The sequence below is a fragment of the Vombatus ursinus genome, unplaced genomic scaffold (assembly GCF_900497805.2).
Source record: "Vombatus ursinus unplaced genomic scaffold, bare-nosed wombat genome assembly UNPS02014942.1, whole genome shotgun sequence".
Lineage (NCBI taxonomy): Eukaryota > Metazoa > Chordata > Mammalia > Diprotodontia > Vombatidae > Vombatus > Vombatus ursinus.
Genome location: NW_020954720.1, coordinates 22,752,024 through 22,758,129, shown reverse-complemented (window position 1 = coordinate 22,758,129; position 6,106 = coordinate 22,752,024). Strand labels below are relative to the sequence as shown.

General features: G+C 39.8%; 1 pseudogene; it reads left to right on the top strand.

Moving 5' to 3' along the window:
• The first annotated feature begins 2,721 nt into the window (after positions 1-2,721).
• Positions 2,722-6,028, top strand: LOC114029923 (annotated as a pseudogene).
• Positions 6,029-6,106: the final 78 nt, after the last annotated feature.

Here is a 6,106-nt window from a genome sequence, read left to right as displayed (position 1 = left end):
TAGCTTTCAGTTAATCTGATTATTTTTATGTTTTCTCTTCTTGATCTATTCTCTAGATCTGCTGTTTTTCTTATAAGATGATTCACTTTCTCTCCTATTTTTTCATTATCCATGTTTTGTTTAATTATTTCTTGATCTCTTATAATTTCATGGACTTCACCATGCCCAATTCTAATTTTCAAGGTGTCATTTTCTTCCTTAAGATTCTGGATCTCCTTTTCTAATTAGTTGTCTTGCCTTTCATAGTCTTCTTGTTTTTCTTGGATTATTCTTATTTATTTATTTACGTTTAGTTTTTCCTCCATCTCTCTCTCATTTGATTTGTAAAGTCTTTTTTAAGTTCTTCTATGAATTCTTTTTTGGGCAGGTGACCATTTAATGTTACTCTTGAGGGTAGGTTTCTTTGCTTTTATGGGGTTTCTTTGCTTCAATATCATCCTCGGAAGATGAACCCAGTCTTCCCATAATAACTTTATATGGTTGGATTCTTTCTCCTTTGCCTTTGCATTTTTTGTACTAATAGCTTAATTTTCATAATCTCCTCTAGCCCTGGAGTATGGTGCCTCTTTCCCCAGATCTTCAGTTCTCCCCTCTAGCCTGCAACCAAAGCTAAACCTCCAGCCTGCTGTATGTACCCACATCCATGGGCCTTCTGCCCCACTGGGCATGTATTGGTTCCTTCTCACCCCAGCTATTTTCCACAGCACAGCTGAGTCTGTCTTTCCTTGTCAGCAGAGGTTCCTTAGACCTTCCCAGGCTCAGGCTCCCAACTCCCCTCACTATCCCTGGGGTAAATGTTCCTGTAGCTGGGTCTGAGACACCCTGGTCCCAAACCAGCTAACCCAGGGCTTGGGGCTTTTGGTTAAGCAAACAAGGCCCCTAACCTGGGGGTGTTTACTCTTCACAGGGACCAAACCTCCTCCCAGAATATTTCTTCTGATATTCTCCAATTTTCCCTGTTGTGCCCCTATTCTTATTTATTTTTACCTGTACTTTGTTCTCCCTAAGGTTCTATTTTGTCTCTTTTGTGGGAGAAAATCTTGAGAGCTGGGAATTTTCTGACCTACTCTGCCATCTTGCCAGAATCCTCTTAGGATTTTAATTTTTTTAAATAGAATAAAATAGTTCTTTTAATGTTGCTTATGCCTGAAATTAAATTAAAAATGCCATATTAATACTAGTTTGGAGAAAACTAAAACATGAAATGTTTATAGATGTGCTATCTGATAGACAAAAAAAAATTAGCCTTTAAAATAAGCCTTGAAAAATATATGGACAAAAATTCCCAAAAAGAGTTAAGAATATCCCTTTTTGACTGATGACAACTTCTGTCACATAATATTCTTAATTTTATGATTTCCCATTTTAAAAGGGAGTGCTATTCATAAGCCTCTGGGATTTTAAAATCCCTGTAATTTTCCAATCAGAGTGTCTTTCTGGGACTACTGTCTTATAGTTTGATCATCTTTATTGAACTCTCTCCTATTTTCTCCTTGCCTACAGGGTATCAGAGGGATGGGTGTTGCTTTGCTGGGATGCCCTCTTCCTGTTTTCAGGGGACCCTTCCTGCCTACAGAGCTGGGGAGAAGCCATTCCTTCCTGCACCCTCCCATTTCATTGAATAGAAAACCAGAAATATCTTCTCAGAAGTTATCTCTTAAAGTCTTAGTAAACCTTACAATAGACTATAGTATACAAGCTGCATCTGAATAGTAAAATCAGTAGTATTTTACTTGAACCCATAGTTCTCTTTCCTTTTTATTCAATGTATTGCCACATGATTAAAAATGAATAAAAAGGAAATAGAACTATGCGCTTAAGTAAAATAAAAAAAGCATTTTTTCTTAATACTTTCTCTACACCAGGCACTATTGAGAGTTCTGGGGATACATAGACATGCAAATGAAATACAATCTGTGTCTTTCTTGGAGCTTATAATCTAATAGAGGAAAACAAGACATAAAAATGAAATTGAAAATGGTTGAGGAAAAGGTACTTTGTTGGGGATGTTTCGCTGAAATCTAGAGAGTTAAAATCAGAGGCAAAAAAGGAATGAATAATGGAGTCCTATATCCTTTCTAAAAATGGAAAAAAAGGGAGCCATAGGGTCAAATATATATTGTAGAGTGAGGTCACAAAGAATGAGGGAAAAGGCAGTTAAGACATGGTTGTCAAGTCTGAAGAGTTAAGAAGCAAATCCAACAGAGGAAATGAAGGATGCTTGGCCTACAGCCTTCCTAAAAATGGAGGTTCTAAAAGAACAAAACAGAACAACTAAAACTCAGTTAGGGAAGTTGGCTGCATTTGAATGGTATGTAGTTAAGAAAGGAGAAACACAGGGAAACATGATTAAACAGAGAATTTTAGAGTATGGACAAGGTCACATTCTACTTTTTGATAGGGTCAAATTATCAAAGCTAAGAATGACCTTAGCCCAAAAATCTTATTTTAGGAAACCAAGGCTAGAGAGGCAAAGGAACTTGTTTAAAGTCATAATGGTTACTAGTGAGAACAGAAATAAGAATTACAAAGTACATTGTCTGATTTCATTCAAAAATCTAAAATGAATTAATCAATCAACAAATATTTATTGTGTGTCAGGTGCCCCTCGCATTAGCTAGGGCTGAGTGTCCCCCCCCCCCATCTCCTCAGGCAGTAGCCAGCGCTCTGAGTGTGACTGGCAGTTGCCCTCTCCCTAGCTCACAACCTGCCCTGTAACTGCCACCTTTGCTTCCTCGGCCTGCTAATGTCTCCCCAGTCAACTACAGTCTCTGCCTCAAACCTGATCTACCACCTTCCAGGGTAAGCTGGAGGCCACTGCCCAGGTAAGGCAGGCCACTAATCAAATTGTGATGAATTGTGCTGACATTTTCATTATTACAGCTTCCTATGTACCAGAAGGAGATGAAGAAATGCATGTCACAAGATTTTAACTATCAGAATGAAAATTAGAAAGTTACATTGTCTTTTCCTAATACACTCCAAACAGGTACAGGAACCTTAAAGATACATGTTTTTGGAGAGCTAAATGATAAAATGAAAGGTTTCCGTAGAAGTAAATATACCACTCCTTTTGGAGAGGTGCATTATACTGCTGTCACACAGTTTGAGGCTACTGTGCCCTTAGTGCTTTTCCTTGCTGGGATGGACCTGAGATCAAAGCAACCTTTGACATCCCATTGGTTGTCCCTAAGGACAGCATAGCTTTATCAAACATGAAAGTAATTGACTGAAAATCATATCCTGATAATGAAAATTTAATTGAAGTGAAGTTTGCCTACACATCTGTCATGTCAACATACTTAGTGGTGTTTGTTGTGGGAGAACACGACTTTGTTGAGAGGAGGTCAAAAGATGAGGTGTGTCTTTTGTTATACAACTGTTGACAAAGCAGAACAAAGAAAATTTGCATTAGATGTTGCTGCTAAAACTCTACCTTTTTATAAGGACTACTTCAATGTTCCTTATCCTCTACCCAAAACTGATCTTGTTATTATTGCAGATTTTGCAGCTGGTGCCATGGAGAACTGGGGCCTTATTATTTATAGGGAAACCGCATTGCTTATTGATTCAAAAACTCCTGGTCTTCATCCTGCCACTGGGTTGCTCTGGTTGTGGGACATGAATTCACCCATCTTGTTACTAGGGAATGGTGGACTCTGGCTAAATGAAGGCTTTGTTTCTTGCATTGAGTATCTGAATGTAGACCATTGCCTCCCAGAATATGATATCTGGATTCAGTTTGTTTCTGCTGATTATACCCAAACCTAGGAGCTTGATGCTTTAGATAATAGTCATCCTATTGAAGTCAGTGTGCTCCATCCTTCCAAAGTTGATGTTATATTTGATGCTATACCCTATAGCAAAGGGGCATCTGTCATCAGAATATTGCATGATTACATTGGGGATAAGGACTTTAAGAAAGGAATTAACATAACACTTAACCAAGTTCCAACAAAAGAATGCAGCCACAGAAGACCTTTGGGGAAGTTTAGAAAATGTCAGTAGTAAACCTATTGCAGCTGTGATGAGTACATGGACCAAACAAATGGGGTTTTTACTCATTTATGTGGAAGCAGAACAGGTAGAAGATGACAGAGTGCTGAAGTTGTCCCAAAGGAAATTTTCTGCCAGTGAACCATAAAGTGGAGAGGATTGTCTCTAGTGGATGGCTCCTATAACAATTTCTACCAGTGATGAACCTAATGAAGCCAAACTGAAAATGTTGATGGAGAAACCAGGGATGAGTGTTGTTTTGAAAAATGTTAAACCAGACCAGTGGGTAAAGTTAAACCTAGGAACAGTTGGATTTTATTGGACTCAATACAGTTCTGGTATGTCGGAGAGTTTATTGCCAGGCATACGACAACTTTCTCTACCCCCTGTGCACTGACTTGGGCTACAAAATCATCTTTTTTTCTTTGACTGGAGCTGGAATCATTAGCATTGTGGGTGTTCCAAAAGTCATGGAGCTTTTGTGAATGAGCCCAATTATACTGTCTGAAGAGACCTGAGCTGTAACTTGGGGATTCTCTCAACTCTCTTGTCCCATGCAGACTTATAAGAGGAAACCCATCTATTTGTGAAAGATGTCTTTTCACCTAGAGGGGAGAGGCTGGACTGGAATCCTAAACCTGGAGAGGGTCATCTAGATGCACTCCTGAGGGTTTTGGTTTTGAGCAAACTAGGAAAATCAGGACATAAGCCAACATTAGAAGAAGCTAATAGTTCCCATGTGAATGGGAAACAGATTCTTTCTGCTGATCTGAGGAGTCCTGTATATCTGACTGTTTTGAAACATGGTGATATTAGACATTAGACCTTAGACATTCTGCTAAAGCTTCACAAAGAAGCAGATATGCAAGAAGAAAAGAATAGAATTGAATGAGTGCTGTGGGTCACTTCACTGTCTGAACTAATTCAAAAAGTCTTAACCTTTGCACTTTCAGAAGAGGTACATCCACAAGATACTCACTGTGTCTGTTATTGGTGGTGTTAAGGTATAGATGCTAAGGGTGCTGGGACCCCAAAATTATAACACACAGGTCCTGCCTGAATGAATTAGACCCAAGTCTTCTTTCAGCCAAAGATGAGGTTTATTACAGATGAACCATACGGGCCAGACTCTTAAAGAATCTGAACATTAGTGAAGCTTATAAAGACAAGCAGACATGAAGAAGTCTCAGTGATTAAATGGGGGCCAGGATGGATCTTATATCCAGCCAAGTAATTTAGGGAGACAGGAGGAGCGGCTGGGAGGATGATCCTGAAGCTGGGGTGACTGGAGTAGGAGTTTAGGGAGAATCTAGATGGGAGTGTCTGGGAGGTGGGATGGGGTCATCTGGGGATAGACAATGGAGGGCTAGGCTTTATTAGGGTAACAAAGAACTAGAAGATAGGGAAGAAAGAGGTTGAATGGGGTCTGGATAAGATCAAGGATCGCAAATTTAACCTAGACAATGGAGGACTAGGTTTCTTTAGGGTATCAAAGGAAGATAGGGCCTAGGATAAGGAAGAGCTGGTTGATCTGAATAAGAATAAGATAGGGAAAGGCCAGTTAAGTGGATTATAGTCTTAGGCAACTGCTTGAAACTTCTTTGACCAAATAAATGAGTTCAAGGAAAGTTTAAGGGTTTTCTGTGGCCCATAGACAAATGGGCCCCAAATTCTTTTTAGGGTGAGGGGCAAAGGTCTCAGCTTGGGTCCATATTCAATCTGTGGGGTAGCTGGAGGCAGCAAGTAGGGGACAAAAGCTGCTTGGAAATTTATAAAAGACAACTGGGAAGAACTTTATAATCATTACCTAGGAGGATTCTTAATAGCAAGACTAATAAAGCTTTCAATTGAAGGATTTACAATTGGCCAGAGAATTAAGGCTTTCTTAGAAAGCCACCCAGCTCCCTAAGCAGAGCATCCCATCCAGCAGTGCTGTGAAAATAGCCTGCTGAGTGCTGTTTGCCTGAAATGAGATGCCAAAAGTGTCCATCAGTACCTCCCGGAACTAAAGGCCTCTCAACCCACCTTGTGAACCCCCAAGCCTGCAGCCATGGTTGTCCTGCTGCATCTTGACAAGGAGAAGGTGGAGCTATCCTACAGCTGATTCATA